General features: G+C 42.7%; 1 protein-coding gene across 1 annotated transcript in view; it reads right to left on the bottom strand.

Annotated features, from left to right (window-relative positions):
• Window positions 1–25,935, bottom strand: part of GRIN2C (glutamate ionotropic receptor NMDA type subunit 2C) — an 895,681-nt gene that overhangs the window by 824,358 nt on the left and 45,388 nt on the right. Inside the window, exon 2 of the mRNA XM_085617084.1 lies at window positions 21,282–21,465. The gene's annotated coding sequence lies outside the window, so the exon portion shown is untranslated. The remainder of the gene's footprint in view (window positions 1–21,281; window positions 21,466–25,935) is intronic.

The following is a 25,935-nucleotide window of genomic DNA, read 5'->3' as shown; positions in this document are numbered from 1 at the left end:
CCAGGGAACATCCTGAGGATACGAATTTTTGGTTTCACGCCATAGAACATGTTCCGAAACCCAAGAGAGGCGGCAACAGGGATCTGTTGCTGAGACAAAAAGAATCCAAATGGATCTGCCGCTTGAGAGCAACCAGCCTGGGGCATAACACGGATGGGGAAATGCACTATTTCCTATAGGTGAAGATATTGGGGTGTTACAACATTCAATATACTAGGTTCTTTCAAAAGCTAGTTGGTTGTCCTACTTACCCTTGGATTGTTTAACATCTTTGCTGACTATTCCCTATAATTTCAGGGCTTTGTGATCCATATGACTTATGTGTTCTGATACCACATTACAATATATGTTGGTAAATATGAGTTCCCTCACATCCGTTGGTACCATTAGACTGATCTGCTCTTTTTACTTGTATTCTCCTTATTTTCCCTTTTTTCAAAATTGATTTATTTCTAAATACTTACTGGTGGTCATCTTAATACAAGTCCCATTGGGTATATCAACTCGCATTTTCTGTTCATAAGGCCTTTCCAATGGTGACTGTGAATGAATGACCATGTGCTCTTATTTTTCCTACGGCCTTTTATATATATATCTTTTGGCTGAGACTTGGCCTCTTTTTGTCTGTTTTGTCTTTTCCCTTGCCTTTTTGATTGGTGTTTTTTCACTGTTTAAACTTTATGGAAACATAAAATTCAACATACCGAGCCCGGCTGGGCATGGTAGTAATGTTTCTAGATATCATTTGTCCAATTGGGCAGGCGACATCCCCTATCCCACTTGAATTCGAATTCATAGTGGACAACTATCGTATTGAATATACAATTACTTCCTATAGATTTAACTGTGCAATTGAAAACAGAATTATACTGGGTATTCAATCATACAGACACCATTGACTGTTATATGGTGTTCCCTTGCAGAGATCGTGGAAATACTAAGGCCATTTTTCATCAGCCTTGATTTGCACGCCATGCTCACTTGGTTAATACCAACGTAATAATATCCCTTTTGGTTTCACAAACCGTGATGTAATTTCTATATGTCGCTTTTTTATTCGGGGATTCCCCCTTTTTTAATCTATTTTTACGTTTTTTCCTAACATACCGATACGATTACATACTTCTGCCGATAGAATCTTACTTCTGTAAATAATACATACGAATGGAGCGTGCGTTTAGTTTGGATTAGACTCTGCACATATCTGGTTCTCCGAAATTTCTTTGGGATCACCACACTCGTGCATCATTCCAATATGGCGCCCATAGGGTGAAAACGCTGTTCGAATATACGGATACGATTACATACTTTTGCTGGTAGAATCATATCTCTGTAAATAACACATACAAACGGACCTTGCGGTTAGTTTGGACTATACTTTGCACATGTCTGGTTCTTCTAAATTTCCTTAAGATCACCATACTCGTACACCATTCCAATATGGCGCCCATAGGGTGGAAACGCTGTTCTAATATCTTAATAGCCATGTTAATACTTCCGGGTTCGATTACGGGATATGAGGGTTGAGCCTATTTAAGACGCCCGACCTATGGGACTTGGTTTCGCCGGTAACCAGAGGAAGCGCCCTTTTCAAAGGTGAGACGGGATGTGTGTAGTGGTTTCAGAAAGTGATAAATTGGTCTGGTAATTTTGAGGCTCTGGATAACAATTTAAGGTGACGTTCCCACGACAAATGGTTGGGTGTGGTGTTGCTGGTAATAATATTATTGTGGGCATTGCCTTAATTTAATATTCATAATATAAATGATTTCAGGCGACTATGAACCGCTGACTTTCGGTTTACGAAGACATTTTGTTTGTCTTTCGTTTGTTTTTCTATGGCGGAAATTATGTGACGGCTCGGTCACTGCAAGTATAATTACGTAGGAAGTTCTTAAATATTTTTAATGAAAAATAGAAAGACTTATGGCTTATAATTTGCTGTATACTACCGCTGTATGATGAGCTTTAGAAACCTGATCTCGATCTTTGCGGTGTCTAACAGGCATAGGAGTTATATGATAATATCGGATTGTAGTCTATGGATAAAATTTATAATGGGAGATATAGGTTGTCGCATCCATCTATATAAGGTTAGAACATTAATATTAGGAGATGTGATTAGGAATGGGAGCCTGTGATGTAAAATAAAACCAGGAATGGATATTCATAAAACTTTCCGTTTCATGTTGTTTCTTTTAGAAATATGGAGCCTACACATTGGGCCTAAATATACAACAACAGGGTTGACTGAATTTTGTCTATGATACGTATTGACTAAACTAAGAATCCGACCGTTATTTGAATTATCCGGTGATGCACATATGATCGTACTTGTATGCATACCTTTCAGCTACTTGGAGAGGTAAGGCATCTTTCGCTTTCCTATGAAAAGCCTTTGTAACTTGCGCTTTTCTATCTGATTTCGGTCTTCCATGCCCACAAGGGGCTGTAATAATTCTTAAAAATTGATTCTTACTAGGTCACACACTATTCTGTATGAACGCATGTACCTTTTGGAAGCCGACCACTTTGAAGTTCGTGGAGTTCGTTTCCTAAAAAATCTATGGTAAGAACTGACATATAAACAATATAGTGGTCATGTAAATCACTGTTATTTAGTAGTCATATAGACTCGTTTCCTTATCATAAACCTAAAAGCTCACCTATGTGTTGGGTTCCTATATATATAAACTTTAAATGAAATTCCCTATCTAGAACATTAGACAACATACATATTGAGGCAGGATATATATGTCTTTTGTGAAAGTCTTAACTCTTGTTCTGTATGTATATTTGACTAATATGTCCTAACCTTTTTTAAGAAATTGTATGTAATGTATTTATATGTGAAATTTATTGTGTTTGTGCACTGTGTTTTTCAATTATTTGTATGGAAACATACAGCATTGTCATTTTTATATGTATTATTAGCAATGTAGGTTGTTGTGTTTCATGTGGTATAAGATGTGTTTTATACATATGTATGTTTTTATCTGTATTGTTTTACAGCCCTGACGAAGTTCGTAAAGAACGAAACGCGTTGGCTGAGTTTGACTTTTCTGGGATTTGAATAAGAATAAAAGAACATCATTTGGGATATTTGAAAAGACTTTTCCTTGAGTGCACCGTCCCTTTGTAAAAAAAACCTTGTTGTTGTTGTATAGGACCCCTCGGACTGACCTTTAAGTCCCCTTGTGCAGTGTGTTTTCTGGTGGCTCCCTTCTTCATAGCGCACCAGCTGCCAGCCACCAACAACCTTAGCACCCTACTCCCGCCTGAATCGGGACGCTCCTGAGAATCCGCTAGTGGAACGTTGGGCCTAGCCTTGCTGCTTACTTAAATCCCGAAGATGAACCGGTGATATTTTTGCAAATTGGTAATGAATTAGTGCTGCTAGTCCATCCTTTGAGATGGGGGTAGCCTGGGATCGTCCAAAATGTCACACTTGTATAGTGTGATAGTTAGTAGGTAACCTCATGTAAGAGTGAGTGGTGTGAGCTTTGGTGGCGCCGTGACCAATAAGTTGGGCCATGGCACTTACTTTTTTCTTTTTTTTTTTTACAAATTAACTACCAGTGCCTAAACGCCCACTAGTCTCTTTCAGTGCAGGGTTACTCTTGCTACTCATAAAACATATAAAAGGAACATATTTGGCTGTTTTATTGACTTTAAAAACCTATTGACTTTGTCCAGCACAAAGGACTGCCATTAACATTTCTTCAAAGAGATATGTCAGGATAGGTGGCAGAATTAAGGAGCTGTTCTTTCAGACAAAGTGCAGTGCGAAAGTAAACAAGAAGCCAGCATACCCTGCGACAATGGACGGACGGACGGAAAACTTTGCTGTCTGCACCCGGCCGCCCGCCCGCACTTTTAAATCTCTTTAATTTGTTCTTGAGTAGCCTGCCTATTACTTTGGAGAAGTCATCTACCTCCAGCGTTACTTGTGATGGAAAGATGGACGGCCTCCTCTAAGCTTGGGATTTAGTAGGTCTGTCACCCACCAAAGAAAGCCTTCAATAAATATTGAATATCCTACAAAGATGCTCTAGTTTATGCTTCATAAAAAGGAACAAAGCGAAACCACAATACTGACTTTCCAAAGAAAAAAGGAAGGCATAAAACGACAGTATGCCACGCACTATTCATGTGGGAGATTCGCCCCTGGCACATGCCATGAACTACAACTTCTTCTTGCTCCGAAACGTGATTGACACCACAAAAGCCCTCCAGGTGTAAGCCCTGCCGCATTGTACACTAGTAGTGTTCAATATGAGCCCGTCAGTGAAAATGTGGCTAGGCCAATCCTCTAGTATGGAAGTGAAAACTGAGAATCTGCTTAGAAACTGGGCCTTGTTTACTGGGACATGTCCACGGTGCAGATAGTGACCCTTCTGGTCTGTAAGGTCCACAGTAACATCTCAAAAAATGCATGCAGAGCTTAGTATGGCGGGGAACCTCGCGCTACTGAAACAAGAGCAACATGGCAGAGACTTCAAGGGCCATCTTGGGCATTGGCTCAATTGTGCAGGTAGTACACATCGTACTCACTTTTTGGAGTTTGGACCATATTTTTCATCATCAAACTTGGACCCAGAGTAAAAGAGAAAGGCAAAGCAGGGAGTGACAAAGGGGTAAATGAGGGACAGGTGTGGCCCGTGCAGGTAAGAGCAATGGGGCAGGGTGTGGGGGAGTCAACATTCGAAGAGGAGGGAAACTTAAATAATACAAAAAGAAAACGATTGTTTTTTTTTTTTCTTGAATTTTCCCTCGTTGTTGTATGTCGACTCCCACCCATCTTGCCTCACCGCTCTTACTTGCAAGGGTCGCGCCTGATCAGGGATGGAAAAAGAACATTCAAGAGAGAGATGAAGAGACAGGAAGTGTCGGGTGGTGGAGGTAGGAGGCATGCATAGGGTGAAATCAAGATTAAGCAGCCCCAGCAGTCATTGGTGGTGGCCTCCTATTGGTCCCCTGTACTTATTTTGTTACAAGTTAAGCGTTGTTGTAAAGCCTTTCACTTTAACATCCACAACACACACCAGGAGCCACATTACGCAATATGCGCATTTTCATTGTTTGCGCCGGGCGCTCCTTTAAAAAGGTGCACCTGGCGCAAACAATGAAAGCGTGCCCTATTACAATGAATCCGCTGCTCCCAGGGAAGCCCCGAATTCGCGCTGCAGCGCTTACCGCCTGAATTTTTGAAGGGGTTTAGTGATCCCCTTGCAGGCTGGTGCAGTCAGTGACTGCACCCGCCTGCAAGGGGATGCCCGGGGGGTCCACAGGAACCCCTTTCCCTCCGCCAGAGGGATGCCATCAGGGGGGCACTGACTGTGCTCCACCTTTTAGTTGGCGCACTGTCAGTGCGACTCCTGAGGGCTTCTCTGCCTCTGCACCCATGTCTGTAATATGGCACGGGCACAGAGGCAGAGCGATTCCCTCATTTTCATAGGGTACGACCCATGCAAATGAGGGAATGCCCCCTGCAGATAGCGCTGGCGCCTTATGTGCACCAGCGCCATTGGTGTTACAGAAGAGGCCGCACAAGTGTCTGTGATAGAGATCAGGGTGTGTATAATATTCCCACTACCATGGATAAAGTAATCTCACAGTTACACGCACATGCATACATCATACGCTAGGGCCCATTTCACTAACATACGCTCAAATACTCTACCAGCAATAAACCTGTGGAAGGAAAACACTCCTGAACACCCTGCATCTATATCGAGGTCGATAAGACCTGGTTTTTGTGACTGTCCCTAAGCATAACCTATACAATATATACAACAATAATCAATAATGCAAACCCAATAATTGACAATAAAGAATATCCAACACCATGTTTAAAATTATATTGCTTTATCTAAAATTAGTCAAAGAAAATCAATCAGAGTAAATCATTTCTCATAGTTACCTATTCTAGCTAAATGTCAGAACGGGTCAGGACAAGTCTCTCGGTAAATGTCTCTCAAGACGAAGTCCCTTCAGCATCAATCCTCAGCAACGCAGGTTCAATACGCGGCAAAGGCAAAATGGCAAGTGGGAAAAAGACCCTCTCTAGGCTAACATCTTATAATATTCTGAACAATAGAAAGATACATTAGGAACATAGAAAAAATCATAATGTCCGCCGGACTTGCTGAGCAGAGCGAGAAGGAAAGGATGTAACATTGCAACATTTGTGAACCTCCGCTCAGGAAAAATACACATAGCGAAAACTACGGAACAGGAACCAAGAAAATAAAACATGTAACACAGTTATCCTGCTTCTCCTCGGCCATCGAGCCACAGTTCAGAGCTTCTCTCTAAGGCTCCTTTGTTTCCCAAGGCTGCCAAGGACACTTTCACTTCTCTTGGAGACTTCCCAAAAACTGCTGCCGTCCTCATGGAAAGTTTTTCGACAAGAACCATGGTCAGTTAGCTTCAGGACCATTTCCAGCAGGGGTCTCCCTCGTCTCAGCTTTCAAATTATAATCACAGTCAGGCTCGCTTATTCAGCCTTCTCTCTCAGGCCAACATAGGCCTTAATAGACCATCTTAATTAAAAGAGACAAAAACAACGTTACTATAGCATAGTGATTAAACAGTGTTAACCCCACTAATACCCTTATGTGTATGCATTTATCTAGCACTTGCAACATGGAAAAGCATTAATTCAAAAGCGTTTTGTGCTCAAAAATAAACAGCACATAGCAACGTTTAAACATGAAAACATGCACGTTAATTTTAGTCAGCACATTTATGCACACTCACGTGTAACTCTCTCTTCTCTTGTTAGGACAAACGGATTGATTAATATAATCACACTTGCACAAGACAAATAATTAATTATTAATTATTAATAAATTAATACAACAAATAGACATGCCAGAGCTTCAAAAGCCCCAGAATTTTCAAACTGAAAACTCTGCTCCAGCAATCCCCCCTTTGGTGATTTTATCACCAAATAAACCCCAAAAAAAAATTAGTGAAAATTTAGTCCCATTTTAGGAGAAATCGGAAATGTCTTTTCCCCTATACAACATTAAACACCAGTCACTCTTTCATCATCCCTTTTTGTCTCTAAGTAAACACTCTCCCTCAATTCTTCTAGTTCAATTTCTTGAGGTTCTCTTTTCAACCTCTTGTTTTTCTTTTCTTTATTCAATTTCTTCCTCCCTCCCCTGTTTTTACAACACACACACACCAATCTTATTATTAATAAAGCCACAATTATACAAGACAAGGGAAACAATATTCTACCTATAATAGTACTACCTATCTTTGCAATAAAATCCTTAACAGCTATCATTTTATTAGCTATTTTAGTCCAGAAACTCTCAGCTTCAAGTGGTACTAATTCTTCATGCAAATTAGTAATATTTTTGATATAGACCTTTAGGTCTCTGCTTTCGTCTGGAATGTAAGTGCAACAATGTTGAACTTCACCCTCCTTGGCCAATAGAATATCAAGGGCAAGTCGATTTTGCATAGACATGGCACGTACGGCACTTAATTCCGTATTCACCAAAAGAAACCCTCCAGCGGTATTTGTCGATAAGCGATCAACCACTGTGGACAGTTTCCGAATTCCATAAGCATTCAAAGAAATTCCCACTGCTGGAATCAAAACCCCAAAAATATCACCCACTATTTCAGACCAAGTTTCTCTCTTAAAACGCATTAGTAAATTAACATCTTCTACATCTGTTACTTTATCTATAAGAAAAATCTTTGGAAAAACTAGGCCCACATAACACGTGCCATACCAATGGTCAGGCAACTTGTAATAAGCCTTATTCCCACAAACATAATATACTCCTGGAAAAATCGTATCTTCTCCACCTCTGAAACCCCAACCTGTTGCAACGAAGTATGTATCATGGCACTCACTAGTCCCGACAAAATATGTATCATATTGGGATTTCCTTCTTGTAATACAAAGTTTACCCTTCTGTGATGCATCTAGAGCTAAAGTTGGACTAGCCCCATTCTTCAACTCTTTTCCCATCTCAATGTCCCAAATTGTCTCACTCACTTTATATTTCCCTGCTTTCTCATGCATGTTCAATCTCCTTTTTTCTACCATATCCAGGAAAGCTTTCTCCTCTCCCTTTAAACTGCAAGTTAAATTATTCTTAAAAATATAATCTAATGTTAATCCTTTTTCTTCAATAAAAATCTCACCAAAAGTATTAGCTTCTTTAGCTGGATTCAGCTCTTTGTTCGTTGGCAAGTGCCCAAAAATACTATCTCTGTTAGACATCTTATAATCTACTTTCCCTAACAAATAAAAAACACTACTTAAAATGCTACAGGAAATACCATATGTAGCTGGTAAATGATGATAAGTAACACCCTCTGACACGGATGCAGGTAATTGCATACAGACGTAGCAATCCCTTACTTCCATTGTCTTCACATATTCATATAACAGTTTCGAAAAAACATTACTAGAAAAGTTATTAATTGACCTATCTTTGTGTGTGTAAGCATTACTAATTCTAATTGGAACTACTTTTTGTGAATTCTTCTCTACATTTGTCACATTCTCTGTATGCATCTCAAACTCTACTTTAAAAGTAACTAATAAAACTAAAACACCCCATAGAAGCATTAATAATCCAGTACAGCAGCAGCACATCCTACACCACCTCTTAAGGAAGGCACATCTATTTCTATTATCCTCTATGTTAGCCATTTTAGTTCAGCCTCTACTACTCCACTACTGTTTGAACTTTTCAATTTCAATCTTTCAGCAATTCTTCAGGTTTCAGTTTATCCAAATGATCTCTCCGTTCACTTGATCCAAGTGAATCCTTCTTTCACTAAGTTTGGATACTTGTCATTCTTCACTTCAATTTCTTCAACATCAAATTGTATCAGATCTCCAACATCAAAATCCTCAGTACTCGACTCTTCTCCAATGTCAGTCAAGAGTACTTTCAGAATTTCACCAGTATCTTCCTCAACCACTTCTCTCAAGACCACTTCCGGATTATCTCGAGTCACTGCTTCTTCTTTTCCTCCTTCAGACAGTGCCACATAAGACCATTCCGGTGATCTGTACTTTTGATTGGGTCTTCTTACTCTTTTTATTTCCACTGGTTCGTTTGACTCCTTTGATTCTTCTCCTTCAGCTTTTGAACTTTGACTCGAAACTTCATTCACTTGTTCAGCTTTCGATGTATTTGCTCTTATTATTTTGTATCTCAGCCTCTTAACTCTGTTGTTAGGCCAACGGTCTCCTCTCAACACCTTTTTCGGCTTTATTTCTTTATTATTTCTTTCTCCGATCCAAGTTCTCTTTCTCAGAACTCGACCCTCTGTTTGTTCATCTTCATCATCTGTTTCAAGTGCCTCTTGTTTCCGTTTTCCAGCAGCTCTCTTCTTCTCCACAGATTTTTTCACCACTGTTTGAGACTTCCCTACTCCTGTCCCTCCTCGAATCTCCGACACGCAATCTTCTTGCTGTCTACATGTCCCTTCACCTGGCTCATCAAGAATGTTCCCTACACCTCCTCGGGGGTCTTCCGCAATCTGTCCCTCTCTATCTTTTTCTGACCCTACTTCTTCAAGTATAATCTCAAGTGGTTCTTCAATCTCCTCCTCTTCTGATTCAGGAGTAGTCTCTGTGTGATTTCTCTTTTCTTTTCTTTTTCCTTCGCTGCTGTTTGAAACTTCAGGCTCTCTTACAGAATTTGATCTCTTTTCCGATACTCGCAGTGGTTCATTCGAAGCTCTTCCTACTTCTTTCCCCACTGATTCTGTATCTTCATCATCGCTGGAATCTGACTCTTCAAAATACTCTTTACCAGTCCCTTCTTTCGGGTTTGGAACTCTCAGAGTATGACTTGCATGTACCCAGTGCTTCACTCCAGCACACTTTACTGCAGTCGTCGTAGTCAGAATAACTTGTCTTGGCCTTCCCCACCTTGGAATCAAGCAATTTCTTCTTCTGTGAACTTTTATCCTCACCCAGTCTCCTGGACTCAGATCATGGGCTTGCTTCTTCTCAAGTGTGGTAGCTTCTTCTCCAACCTGGTGAAACACAGAATGAACTGCGTCAGCCAGGCCTTTACAGTAATCCAAAATCATGTCATCAGTTATTGTCACCAACTTATTGACAGGCACGAATGCATGGCGCATAGCACGTCCCATGATTATCTCGTGCGGACTCAAACCAGTAGTTCTATCTGGAGTAGATCTCATTGTCATCAGAACTAGAGGCAAAACATCTGGCCATTTCATGCCAGTGGCTAAGCACATTTTCCAATCCTATTCTTGATTGTGCCATTAATCTGCTCAACCACACCAGAAGCCTCTGGTCGGTATGCACAATGTAGCTTCTGCTGTATTTTCAATGCTTCACAAATCAAACCCATAAGCTCATTTTGAAAATGTCCACCTCTATCAGACTCAACTGTTACTGGAAACCCGTACCTAGGAATCAACTCCCTTAACAGTAACTTTGCCACTGTTAATCCATCATTTCTTCTAGTCGGGTAAGCTTCCACCCACCTTGAAAACAAACAGACTACCACTAGAACATACCTCAGCCTGTTTACTTGGGGCATCTCAATGAAATCGATCTGCATTCTTGTAAAAGGACCTCCTTCTCTGCCTATTGTTCCCAGACTCACCACTGTCTTTTTCCCAGTGTTAAATTGCTGACAAACTAAACACCTCTGACAGATGCTTTCTGCAATTGTCCTGAACTTTGCATTGTACCAGGTCTGCTTGAATGACCTAACCATCGCGTCCCTCCCCAAATGTCCCTGGCCATGATACATCCTTGCCATTGACGACAAGATGGAGTTCGGCATCACTGGTCTGCCATCTCAGTAGACCCAAACATGGTCTGTTTCTCTTGGAGCACATCCTGCCTTAATCCAATCCGTTTTCTCTTCCTCTCCTGCCTCATCTTGCAACTGTTTCACTTCATCCCAGGTCTCTAGGACATTAGTAAACATCACAGAGAGAAAAGACATTTCCCCTTCTCTGTCCCTGTTGATGGACTGATTCGTCTTGGCACAGTATTGCGCAACATCGTTGGCATATCTGTTTCCAACCGTTATAAAATCCTCCCCTGGACCATGGGCAGCACATTTTACAACTGCTAACTCCTTAGGCAGCTGTATCGCCTCAAGCAATTTACCAATCATTTCAGCATTCTTTATTGGAGTTCCACTCGATGTCAAGAAACCTCTTTGTAGCCACAGTTGGCCAAAATCATGCACCACTCCAAATCCATACTGACTATCAGTCAACACAGTCGTCCTCAAATCTCTCCCAATTTCACAAGCTTTTGTCAATGCTATTAATTCAGCAACTTGCGCAGATTTCACCCCTTTCAATGGTGATGCTTCCATGACCTCTGAAACTTTGCACACCGCATATGCTGCACATAGCACACCATCATCATTTCTCAGGCATGATCCATCCACAAACAACACATGATCACTCTCATTCAAGGGAAGATCCCTTATGTCTGGTCTCGGTTTTGTACAGTACTCAAGCACATCCAAACAATCATGATCATCTTCCATTTTCACACCCACATTTTCAATATCCGGCAAAAGCGTCGCTGGATTCACATTTACACACCTCTCAAGAGTCACATTTGATGCTCCCAGAATCACTTTTTCATATTTGGTCAATCGACTATGTGACTTGTACTGAGTTCTGCTTCTTGTCAAAAGAATTGCCACATTGTGAGGTACGAATACCCTTACAGGATATCCCATTATTATTCCCTCACTCTGTTCCAGGCTCCTGCATGTTGCAGCCACAGATTTCAGACAACCTGGTAAACCCACAGCTACAGGGTCAAGTGTCGATGAGAAGTACGCAATAGGCCTTCTCAGTAATCCATGTTTCTGAATTAACACTGAAAGTGCACATCCATTTCTTTCACTGCAGTACAGCTCAAATTCTTTCTCATAGTCAGGCATACCCAAAGCTGAAGCCTCACACATTTTACTTTTGAGCTCTTCAAATGCTGCCATTTGTTCTGCATCTAGATCCAATGGATCTGTCATTTCACTTTTTGTCAGTTTAATCAGTGGCTTTGCTATCAGGGAAAAATTAATTATCCACTGACGACAATAACCCACCATACCCAGGAACATTCTCACTTCTCTCTGGGTCTTTGGAGCTTTCATTTCTCTGATTATTCTGATCCTGTCAGTAGTCACTTTTCTCAGACCCTTTTCAATATTGTGTCCAAGATAATGAACCTCTTTCTTGCAAAACTGTAATTTGGCTGGAGATACCTTTAACCCTCCATCTGCCAGATGATTCAGTAAAGCTATGGTATCTACTTCACAAGCTTCACGTGTCTTTGATGCCACAAGTAGGTCATCAATGTACTGCACTAACACTGAATTTTCGGGCATGATTAAACTTTCCAACGATTTCTTCAATAACTGATTGAATATCGAAGGACTCTCCGTATACCCCTGTGGGATTCGACACCATGCTAGGATACGCTGGCCATACCTAAATGCAAAAATCGGCTGGCTATCATGATGTAATGGAATTGAAAAGAACGCATGACACAAATCAATCACTGTATACCACTCAGCATCATGTGGAATTTGATACAGGATCACTGATGGATTTGGCACAATAGGACAACATGCCACCACAATTTGATTAACTTTTCTCAAATCCTGTACGATCCTAAATTTCCCATTGGGCTTTTTTAGTCCCATTATCGGTGAATTACACGGACTACTCAGTAGTTCTCTCAGGACTCCTTGCTGAATCATTTTCTCAATTATAGGAGTTATCCCTTTAATTATTTCTGGTGTCATTTTGTATTGAGGAATGTTAGGATATGTGATTCCCTCTTTTACTGCAATTTTCACTGGATCTACATTATTCATCAATCCCACATCCTCTCCAGTAAAATCCCAAACTGTCCTTTTCACTGTGTCTCTCAGCTCTTGAGGCAAATCCTCCGGATTAAACACAGCAAATGCACCAATTAACTCACTCTCTCTATTTTCTAGAGTCACTCGGTACAAAGCATCTTCATCTGGTGTCTCAAAGGCTATACCATCCGGTGTACAAAAAATTGTGCAGTTCATCTTACACAACAAGTCCCTACCCAGTAGGTTCACTGGACTCGTGTCACAGACAATGAATCTATGCATGTCTGAAAATTTCCCTATCTGTACTCTTACAGGTTCAGTAAGACGTGTTTTGATTTGTGTATTGGCTACACCAACTACTTGGATTGCTTCATCCGAGAGAGGAAGATTTCTAACATCTGTTGACCTGACAGTTGATCTTGTCGCACCTGTGTCTACCAAAAAAGTAACACTCTCCTCATTTATTTTCCCATCCACAAATGGTCCTGCCTGGTCTATTTCTAGAGTTGCACCAAGTATGCACTCTTCTTCCTCTCCTCGGCACCGTCAATAATCACCCTCAGACTCACTCCCTTCACTCTTTTACAAGTACTGCTGTACTTTGTTAGAACGTCTTGGTTTGTTTACCTGCTCATCATTGTAGAATCCTGAATCCTGATTATACTTTTGTAACCCTCTATTCTGCGGCAAGGGCGGTTTCGGCTCTTGACTCTGCTGTCTCACAACTTTCTGTTGTTGCTGTTGTTGATTATTTCCTTCGTTCTGGTTCTGCACCTGTTGATTTAAAGGTTTACTCTCATTACTCACTAATGGTGGATTAGGACACTCCGATCTCCAATGTCCCAATTGGCCACAGTTGTGACAAGGGAACTTTTTCTTCGCTTCCTCAAGACTTCCTTTTCCTTTTCCTTTTCCTGCATATCTTGGTCTATTCCCTGCATTATTTCCTGGATTATTCGCCTGTTCCACTAACTGTGCTTCTTGTCTCTCCGCAACTTTCACTTGTGCCCACATTGCTTTCTCTTTCAGCTTTCTTTGTTTTGCTTCAATTTCATCACTGAAGTATTTTGCATGTCTCAGGATCTCATCTACTTTCTTACTCTGCCAATCCACTGTGTGCTCACGAATTCTCTCACCAATTTCAGGTCTTAGGCCATATACAAATCTGTATACAAAGTGACTCAAATCTTTGTCACCCAGGTGTTCATCTCCACTGAATTGTTTAAATGCCAGTATCAGCCTCTCGTAAAAAGCATGAACTGATTCTTTCGCTTCCTGTTGTGTTCGATCTATCTTTACCCAGTCTGTCTCTTTTGCAGGTACTTTACTCTTCAGGTATACCATCACCTGATCATACTTCCTCATTACCTCTGGATCTGGTGCGCCTGTTCTTGGGTCTCTTGGATATTCCTCAGTAGGCCAACTCACAACTATTTTACACTCAGTCCACAAGTCTGCTGGAACAATTATATCAAACAGACTATTCAGGTCAACCCACAGCACTTTTGACAATTTCACAAACCTATCTACCTGCCTATACCACTCGACGGGCTTTTCTCTCAATCGAGGGAAATCATTCGTAAATGATAAAATATCCTGTCTGGTCCATGGAACATGTACATATCCTCCTCCAGGTATTTCTCTCATAGGATAATTATCCACTGGTTTCTCCTTTTCTCTCACTGGAAATGCTGAATAAGTTGTTCTATCTTCAGTCTCATCTCTTTTCTTATACCACCTATCCTTCCACTTTTCAACATCACCCCATCTTCGCAATAATGCTACCATTTCTTTAATTTGTCCTGTTCTACCAGTAGCATTCAAATTTTCAATATCCTTTTCAGTAAAATCCATCCTGTAAGTTCTCTGTAAAGCTTTCACTTTATCAATGTCCACTCCCTGTTCATTTGCTATTGCTCTTAGCCTGTCATGTGTATTCCTTGCTCTCCAGGTAACACTCTTACACATAAACATTAGTTCACCATCATGATGACTCTTCAGAATCTCTGTTGGAACAGTTCCTGTAACAAGCTCTTCTAGTTCTACACGTAACTTAGCTACGTCAATTACTTGTGAATCTTTATCCTTTTTCTGTAGAACCTTCATCCAATCATTCAAATCATCAACTGTTATTTCAGCAGTTTTTCTCACTGGAACCACTCTCTTTTGCGGTTCTAAAATCGGCATCCCTGAACAACTAGCTTCATTAGCATCCAATATTTCACTACATGTGTCATGTCTTGATTGTCTCAGGTCATTTCTTTCTGCTCTTTTGTTTGAATCTCCTGAAGGACCAACTGAATTTGTCAGATTATTCCCAACATATGGAATCACCAGTCCATTCTCACCTGCTCTCTGTTTGTCAAACACAGGCATAACTGGACCTATTGTTACAGGCACCGTAACTGCTTCTAGATTCTTCGTTAACTCCCTAATCTTCTCAGTCAACTCTGTTGTAGTTCTGGCTAATTGTCTGGCATTCTTATCAAGGTAATGATCACTTCTCACTTCAGGTGTCTCATTTTCTGTCTCACTAAGACAAACTGTATCCCTTATCGGAGAAACAACTGGTGTACGTTTGTCCGGTTCTGGTCTATATGGAGGTGGTCTTTTGTAAATCATGTCATTTAAGACCTCATCCTCATACTCATTAACTCCATATTTTCTAATTTCTGACTCAGGAACCCTTTCTGCTCCTCCTTCAACTGTTCTCATCGGATATAATCCCTCTGACATACTAACATCTCGCCACCTTTTCATTTGATCATGATGAGTTTCACGATCATGTCTCCTCCCAAACATGTACCTATAGTACCCTCCTGATCTTTGTTTCTCTCTCTCATGTACTTCTTCTTCCCATTCCACTAAAGCCTCGAACTGTGTAGGTCTCGGCTTCGGGTCAAGACATAGCATCTTTTCCCGTAAATTTCTCAACACGGCCAGATTAAATGAACCATGTTCTGGAAATGCTAGAACACCATCTTCTTTAGTATACCTAACCCAATTCTCCAACCATATACAAGTATGAAACCCATGTCTTGCAGCCATGAAGGATGCAGGTGTTTTCGGTGGAGGTAACAACTCGCCCTCTCTTGTTTTAACATCTTTATCCTTGCTAAACCACTTTTTAACTTTACCAAAAAATGTTTTTTTCTTCTTCTCTTCTTGATAATACATTTTAACGTTTACAAAGAACTCTCTACTCTTTCCGTATTATAAATATACAATACGATTTTTCAACCAATTGCAGCGCGACTCACACTAACGCACCAATCCTGGAACGTTTACGTCACTAGATAGCCCTTCCAATCCTTGCGCGGCTCACACTAACGCACCAATCCTAGCGCGAGCACTATTCTGATCTACCACCCAATCAGAGCGCGGTCTTTCTGACGTCAACAGTCGCTGCAGTTTGTCTCTTGTCTTCTGTCACTCGTCTACCCCTCCTTTACAAAATCTTTTCAGTAGACTTCGTGTCAAAATTTCTACAAAATCTATTAGTTACAACATAAAAACATCTCCATTGTCTGCTTCGCTAACCACAGAATAGTAAAAAAAAGATTCTATTTCATAAGAAACCTTTCATTGACACAGTAGCACTTCTTCTACTCTGCCCTACTAACATACATTCATTAACTGTTTCCTCTAGGACTTGTCCAAAGAGTCTTACAATCAACTAAATGTACAAACATTCACGCACATTCATACAAAGGAAATATAGTACATACGCACAGAATCCTGCTTCCCGAGAACAGACAATCTGCTCCACTACAGAATTATAACAAACATTAACTAAGCAAGCTTTATTTGCCCAGTTCTTCAAATAAGCTCAGAGAATACCTATTACTCCTCCCGCAATAAGCTTTAACGGAAATCTTTACGGATCCCTGGGACTTAAAACCAGAGTTTCATAGATAACCTTCACTATCATACACACTCCTTATATACCAGAAATATCTAATAGTAACATACGACGATGTCACTGATTCCGAACCCAGACAATGTGACGCGCAACTTCAATTGTTACACGTTATTCCTTACAATTCCGTCTTTCCCGAGAGCAGCATTTACTTCCCTCTGCCCTTCTACGGAACTGCTACAGCAGCTTCCAAGTTCCAGAAGCACTACATATAACTCAACATTACGACTCCAACATATAGTATTGGTACATATACCAACATGAACCAATAATCAATAATCAATAAAAACAACCTTATCTAATCAAGACAATCATCAAAAACCATCAATCTCTGCTACCAGGAAATTGATAGAGATCAGGGTGTGTATAATATTCCCACTACCATGGATAAAGTAATCTCACAGTTACACGCACATGCATACATCATACGCTAGGGCCCATTTCACTAACATACGCTCAAATACTCTACCAGCAATAAACCTGTGGAAGGAAAACACTCCTGAACACCCTGCATCTATATCGAGGTCGATAAGACCTGGTTTTTGTGACTGTCCCTAAGCATAACCTATACAATATATACAACAATAATCAATAATGCAAACCCAATAATTGACAATAAAGAATATCCAACACCATGTTTAAAATATATTGCTTTATCTAAAATTAGTCAAAGAAAATTAATCAGAGTAAATCATTTCTCATAGTTACCTATTCTAGCTAAATGTCAGAACGGGTCAGGACAAGTCTCTCGGTAAATGTCTCTCAAGACGAAGTCCCTTCAGCATCAATCCTCAGCAACGCAGGTTCAATACGCGGCAAAGGCAAAATGGCAAGTGGCAAAAAGACCCTCTCTAGGCTAACATCTTATAATATTCTGAACAATAGAAAGATACATTAGGAACATAGAAAAAATCATAATGTCCGCCGGACTTGCTGAGCAGAGCGAGAAGGAAAGGATGTAACATTGCAACATTTGTGAACCTCCGCTCAGGAAAAATACACATAGCGAAAACTACGGAACAGGAACCAAGAAAATAAAACATGTAACACAGTTATCCTGCTTCTCCTCGGCCATCGAGCCACAGTTCAGAGCTTCTCTCTAAGGCTCCTTTGTTTCCCAAGGCTGCCAAGGACACTTTCACTTCTCTTGGAGACTTCCCAAAAACTGCTGCCGTCCTCATGGAAAGTTTTTCGACAAGAACCATGGTCAGTTAGCTTCAGGACCATTTCCAGCAGGGGTCTCCCTCGTCTCAGCTTTCAAATTATAATCACAGTCAGGCTCGCTTATTCAGCCTTCTCTCTCAGGCCAACATAGGCCTTAATAGACCATCTTAATTAAAAGAGACAAAAACAACGTTACTATAGCATAGTGATTAAACAGTGTTAACCCCACTAATACCCTTATGTGTATGCATTTATCTAGCACTTGCAACATGGAAAAGCATTAATTCAAAAGCGTTTTGTGCTCAAAAATAAACAGCACATAGCAACGTTTAAACATGAAAACATGCACGTTAATTTTAGTCAGCACATTTATGCACACTCACGTGTAACTCTCTCTTCTCTTGTTAGGACAAACGGATTGATTAATATAATCACACTTGCACAAGACAAATAATTAATTATTAATTATTAATAAATTAATACAACAAATAGACATGCCAGAGCTTCAAAAGCCCCAGAATTTTCAAACTGAAAACTCTGCTCCAGCATCTGCGGCCCCTTCTGTAATACCAAAGTGCCCCGTGGGTGTGCACAGCAGGCGCAAACGCAAGTTGCACCCCCGTGGCACGTTCTGTAATGTGGCCCTAGGAGGACAGACATGCAGAAACTATATGTGTGCATCAGTGGCTTAAAGGAAACTGGAAGCATCGCATGATGACACAACAGAAGAGCAAATATTCAAGATCATTCAAAAGTTGTTTCACCATTGTAGGATACCTTCAAGCATGAGTAGCACAAGACATTAACAAATAATAAGCTTGAGCTTGGGACAGAGTCCAGCTGAAATGAAAGCAAGATAGGCTTTGTAAGCAATGCAATATGTGCCTTGGAGAAGATGTAACTTGGGCCACATTTTCTATGTTGCGATGTTCTCCTCTTTCTCTGCTATGGCACACTTACGGCAACCATGCGTCAAAGCAGACACCTCTGTGCCATAGTGCATGGGTGTCTGCGTTCTCTAAAGTATAGTTTTTATACTGGAAGGGGTCCTTTCCAATACAAAACCTAGGATTTAATACTTTTTCCACTTTGTATGTTTATTGTACAATGCAGCTCAATTGCTAAGTAGGAAAAATGAAGAAAAATGAAAACATTTCTCCTTGTTGTGCTTACCTCGAGGAGGCATCCGATTTTGGTGCAAATCCTATTTACAGATCTTTGTAGAAATAGGGATTTCTGTCAAAATCCATGGGTGATTGCAAGGGAATGTCTATGCACCACCAATGCTCCGCCTTTTGACGCCAATTGATGCAAGGAAGGGCAGTGTTAGTTTGGGATACTAGCCAACATAAATTCAGATTTGCACTGGATAGTAAATCCAACCTTAACACTTTGTGTTAGGTTTCTGTTACAAAAGTAACGTAAACCTGACGCAAAGCATTGGTAAATCTGGGCCTTCATGCTTTACCCACCGCTCTAAATATGTCTCAAGGAGGAGGCACTGCTTCAAAGATTCTGTAATTCAAGTCACAGACTTTCATAAACTTAGTGATAAATAAAAGATGAAAATTGTGCTCGGTTAAAACTCTGACACAGCAGAAAAAGCAACAGAGTACCGAGCAATGTTTCTTAGTATAAGGCATCCAGATGTTTGTGAATATATAAAGACTGTAATTCCTGACTGCAAAGCTTTTACAAAGGATATAGGTCATACACAAAGCCATAATGCTCTTCCTTAGTGTGCAAACACTGACTCTCAAATAAGCCAAATAAAAATAGTATACAATCAAAATATGATTGCATGGTATTGTGTTGCATTAATGTGTGACTATATTACCGGAGAATCACCCCTTTTTTTCACCCTGTAGCCCATAGGCACACGAGCTCTCAATAACAGGAAACAAAAAGTTCTGAGTAGGGAAGGATGAATCCACTTCCCATCAAATAGAGGTCATACACTGTTATGTCATGTTATGTGTATTTGTAAAGCCTCGAGGGTATCCTGGCACTTTGCCACCATCTCTGATTATGACACCCAGGCAGCAGTAGGCGTCGTGACCTCTTTGGAATTACAGAAAGTAGATGGTGCAGCTGGGGAAGTTTGGTGTAGAAGCCCCGCCATAAAGAGTGAAGCTGAGGTTGAGTGCATTTCACTATTTCTCTAATAAAACTTCCTTGACTTAAATACAAACGCTAAGGGCCAGATGTATCGAAGGGTTTTACCTAGGCCTGGGTGGTAAATTCTGTTCCGCTCACGGGATTTGCGGAATTTGGGCAATTCCGCGTTCCGCGGAGAATGTGGAATTACCAAAAATTCCGTGATATGCGGCAACGCAGAATTGTTCCCTTGTTCGCGTGTGCAAGAGTGACTTACCGGGATCCCTGCATTCGCCACCGAGTTTTACTATCCGTTCGCGTGCGCCACGAGATTTTGGTAGCCGTCCGCGCGATCCCGCGAGAGTGTGCGATCAAGAACACATCATTCGGATGTGCCCGCGAACAGGAAATGCACATCGCGAGCGGGGGGGGACAAGTGAAAGATGATGGCCGCACCAATTGGCGACCGCATTGGCAAGTTCACGAGCTATTCCCCCCGAGCACGCAAACAGCGTTCGCGAACAGGAAAAACGCATCGTGAACGGGCGGAACAAGCAATTCTGCGTCTTCGCGGAACTCTGCGTGCTCGCGGAGATCTTTTACCGTTTCGCGGAGCTTTGCGTAGCACAACTACGCAAATTCCGCTCACCCCTACTTTTACCCATTCTGTGTCTATGGGAAAATGTGTTTGTGCATATGGCCCTTAATGCACTACATTTACCTGAGCACATTATCTTTTAGATAATTTAAGTAACATTAATAGAATCAATTTTTTCTAGCATTTCTAGCATTGGCATACCAATGGTAGAAAAGTATTTCATTATTTTAAACAGAATTATCAAAATAGTAGAACTCGGGTCCATGGCTCCACCTCCTCTGCAGATCACCGAATCCACCAATTACCCATAGCCCCAAACGGGTATTTAGCAGGGCTGGTAAACAGCTCCTAGTACAAGTCTCTACCTTGGAATAAGGCTTAGCATGTGAATCCAGTATTTATTGCACAGAAATCTGCATAATTTGCCTTTTACACATCATTTGATCCAAAGAAAGTTTGCCCATTTTTACCTGGGAAATTCTGTCAGGGGGGAACAGCGGAGGTGGTCAAGATTAAGGGTGGGCGGAGCAGGCGTAGTGCCTCTACGCGGAGTTCCACGGAGTTGGAAAAAAACTCAGTGAAAATCCGCTCCCTCCCCCCTTCCAAAGTAATTATAATGTTAAAAAAAAGCACTTACCTGCTGTGGCAGCCTCCTCCTCGCCATGGCTGCTCTCCTTCCTCGTCCTCAGCGTCCATCTTCTTTGATAACCCCTACGTTGTACGTCTTGCGCAAAGGCACTTCCTTGAGTAAAGTTTTATTTTCTTGCCAAGTATGGTGTAATTTCATTCAGCGTTTTTAATGTTTCACAGTTCAGAAAGTCCTAAGGGAAATATAATGGGAAAAGTCATTTTTTGTCCCTCCCTATTATTTTGGGTATGCTTGGAGGATCTACATAAAATTTGCCATGCTGAATCCAAAGTGGATGTGTATTTGTTGGAAAGTTTCTTGTAGATTTGCAGAATGATACAAACGTTATTAAGAAAGCAAAAAACATTTTCAACTGAATGGTTGTGGCAGTAGATGGTGACCATACAAACCCCCTAAGAAACATTTTAAGCACCAGTACTTAAACACTGTATTTGTAAAGTAAGGGCCGGTGTACAAAGTGCTCTAGAAGTTTAGTATAGGCACCAACCACTGCCACAACCGGCGCTGCACACTGGCACAATCAGAGGCAGACCTCACAACATGTCTGTAGTATCCTGCCTTTTGCCTTCCTGGTCTACAGTCTAGAGATGAACATGTGACCTGTGTGGGTTCAAAAATGGAATGTGGGCAAGCAGCAATCATAGATTGGGTCTCTTAAGGTATAAATTGCTGTGCATGGAAGATTAAACTCTTGGGGACCAAGCAGTCTGTGTGCTCAGTACTTTCTAAGGTCTCTCTCACTCCACTTTTGGGTATCCTTCATGTTTTTCCCCTCACCCTTTCACTCATTCGCTTTTCTCCCCATCTCTATCTCACCCACTCTTTTCTCATCCATTGCTCTCTCCATATACCTACACACACTTGCTCGCTCTCTCCTCGCTGTTCTCTAGCATCGCAATCTTAGCTTGCTCTCTGCTCAACTTTTACATTTCTTTTCTCAGCCCTCTCATTGAACTCAGTAAATTCCTTCTCTCTCTCGCTCTTGCTTTCACACTCCCCCCTCTCTCACCTCTTTTCCCAATCTGTTCTATCCCTTCTTTCCCATTCATCTCCTTTTGATCACTCCCCTCTCTCTCTCTCTCACTCCGCGTCAGAGAAAGACCATATCTGAGACTAGCCCGGGCGAGTGACCTGTGGTGCGCCTATCTCAGTCTCCGCAGACCTTCAGCAGTCAGTGTCGGGCGGAATGAGTACTGAGGGAACTTCCTGTAAAATTGGTAAGTAAATAAGGGTTCGCCCCAATAATAGGCCGGTACCTGGAGCAGTAAATTGATAGGAAACAAAGATAATATCAGAAATGTTTAAAGACAATTAATGTCACCTACAATAAACGACGCATCAGTTGGGAGACACCACAAAACGGAAATTAGAAGAATTAAAACATGAGCAGTCCAAACGTCTTCTCTTCTATTTGATATATTCTGCCCCTGACTGGATACCTGGCAAATTTTGTTGGAGCAGATCTCCGGGGGAGGGGGTTCAAGTGTGAAGCACTGCTGCTTTTGTTACTGGGGGCCGATATTGCAGCGCCACTGCTAAACAGCCCCCTGTAATACAATCGACCCCCATCACTGTAAAATCAGTCCCCAGTAATACAATCGGCCCCCACCACTGCAAAACAGGTCCCCAGTAATACAATCGGCCCCCATCACAGCAAAACAGGTCCCCAGTAATACAATCGGCCCCCACCGCTGTAAAATGAGCCCCCAGTCATACAATCGCCCCCCACCTCTGCAAAACAGCCCCCACTAATACAATCGGCCCCCACCTCTGCAAATCCAGCCTCTAGTAATACAATCGGCCCCCACCACTGCAAAACCGGCCCCCAGTAATACAATCGGCCCCCACCTCTGCAAAACAGCCCCCAGTAATACAATCGTCCTCCACCTCTGCAAAACAGCCCCCAGTAATACAATCGGCCCCCACCTCTGCAAAACCAGCCTCTAGTAATACAATCGGCCCCCACCACTGCAAAACCGGCCCCCAGTAATACAATCAGACCCCACCTCTGCAAAACCAGCCTCTAGTTATACAATCGCCCCCCACCACTGCAAAACCAGCCCCCAGTAATACAATCGGCCCCCACCTCTGCAAAACCAGCCTCTAGTAATACAATCAGCCCCCACCACTGCAAAACCTGCCCGCAGTAATACAATCGCCCCCCACCTCTGCAAAACCAGCCTCTAGTAATACAATCGCCCCCCACCACTGCAAAACAGCCCCCAGTAATACAATCGACCCCCACCTCTGCAAAACCAGCCCCCAGTAATACAATCGGCCCCCACCACTGCAAAACCGGCCCCCAGTAATACAATCGGCCCCCACCGCTGTAAAAACAGCCCCCATTAATACAATCGGCCCCCATCACTGCAAACCCGGCCCCCAGTAATACAATCGGCCCCCACCGCTGTAAAATCAGCCCCCAGTAATACAATCGGCCCCCATCACTGCAAAACCGGCCCCCAGTAATACAATCGGCCTCCACCGCTGTAAAATCAGCCCCCAGTAATACAATCGGCCCCCATCACTGCAAAACCGGCCCCCAGTAATACAATCGGCCCTCACCGCTGTAAAATCAGCCCCTAGTAATACAATCCGCCCACACTGCTGCAAAACCGGCCCCCCGTAATAAAATCGGCCTCCACCGCTGTAAAATCAGCCCCCAGTAATACAATCGGCCCCCATCACTGCAAAACCAGCTTCTAGTAATACAATCGGCCCCCACCACTGCAAAATCTGCCCCCAGTAATACAATCGGCCCCCACCTCTGAAAAACCAGCCTCTAGTAATACAATCGGCCCCCACCACTGCAAAACAGCCCCCAGTAATACAATCGACCCCCACCTCTGCAAAACCAGCCCCCAGTAATACAATCGGCCCCCACCACTGCAAAACCGGCCCCCAGTAATACAATCGGCCCCCACCGCTGTAAAATCAGCCCCCATTAATACAATCGGCCCCATCACTGCAAACCCGGCCCCCAGTAATACAATCGGCCCCCACCGCTGTAAAATTAGCCCCCAGTAATACAATCGGCCCCCATCACTGAAAAACCGTCCCCCAGTAATACAATCGGCCTCCACCGCTGTAAAATCAGCCCCCAGTAATACAATCCGCCCCCATCACTGCAAAACCGGCCCCCAGTAATACAATCGTCCCCCACCGCTGTAAAATCAGCCCCTAGTAATACAATCCGCCCACACTGCTGCAAAACCAGCCCCCAGTAATAAAATCGGCCTCCACCGCTGTAAAATCAGCCCCCAGTAATACAATCGGCCCCCATCACTGCAAAACCGGCCCCCAGTAATACAATCGGCCCACACCGCTGTAAAATCAGCCCCCAGTAATACAATCCGCCCACACTGCTGCAAAACCGGCCCCCAGTAATACAATCGGCCTCCACCACTGTAAAATCAGCCCCCAGTAATACAATCGGCCCCCATCACTGCAAAACCTGCCCGCAGTAATACAATCGCCCCCCACCTCTGCAAAACCAGCCTCTAGTAATACAATCGCCCCCCACCACTGCAAAACAGCCCCCAGTAATACAATCGACCCCCACCTCTGCAAAACCAGCCCCCAGTAATACAATCGGCCCCCACCACTGCAAAACCGGCCCCCAGTAATACAATCGGCCCCCACCGCTGTAAAAACAGCCCCCATTAATACAATCGGCCCCCATCACTGCAAACCCGGCCCCCAGTAATACAATCGGCCCCCACCGCTGTAAAATCAGCCCCCAGTAATACAATCGGCCCCCATCACTGCAAACCCCGCCCCCAGTAATACAATCGGCCCCACCACTGTAAAATCAGCCCCCAGTAATACAATCGGCCCCCATCACTGCAAAACCGGCCCCCAGTAATACAATCGGCCTCCACCGCTGTAAAATCAGCCCCCAGTAATACAATCGGCCCCCATCACTGCAAAACCGACCCCCAGTAATACAATCGGCCTCCACCGCTGTGAAATCAGCCCCCAGTAATACAATCGGCCCCCATCACTGCAAAACCGGGCCCCCAGTAATACAATCGGCCTCCACCGCTGTGAAATCAGCCCCCAGTAATACAATCAGCCCCCATCACTGCAAAACCGGCCCCCAGTAATACAATCGGCCCCCACCGCTGTAAAATCAGCCCCCAGTAATACAATCCGCCCACACTGCTGCAAAACCGGCCCCCAGCATTCCAGCATCCCGGGGAAAAACCCGATACACACTATCGCCAGTCCGGCCCTGTGTATATATGCTCTATGGAATATTCTCAGTTTGCTCCTTGAAGGAGAGTGGCTCTGTCTGTGTAGGAGCCCGGCCTCTGAAGGCAGGCTCTCAGCTCCTGGTCTGCAAGAGATCAGCTCTGACTGTGCAGGAGCTCGGCTGAATCTGGGAAGTGGGTCTTCTCCATCTCTACTGGGGCTCGGCCCATCCCTGCTGGGGCTCAGTACTACGCATCAAGCTCAGCGCTCTGTGAAGGAACTCTCCTCCACAGGATGGGCTGTCTCTTTTGATGTGGACAAGTCCTCATTTCTGTTTGTGTATTAACTCATTTATGTGGACACCGGAACACTATAAGTGCCACTAAATGGTGTCTAGATCTAGGGCCATTGTAAATCTTTCATTGGTTACTTTGGTCTGCAAGATGAA

The sequence above is a fragment of the Triturus cristatus genome, chromosome 7 (genome assembly GCF_964204655.1).
Source record: "Triturus cristatus chromosome 7, aTriCri1.1, whole genome shotgun sequence".
Classification (NCBI taxonomy): Eukaryota; Metazoa; Chordata; class Amphibia; order Caudata; family Salamandridae; genus Triturus; species Triturus cristatus.
Note: the sequence above shows the minus strand (reverse complement) of the source record. Positions and strands in the feature narration are given on the sequence as shown.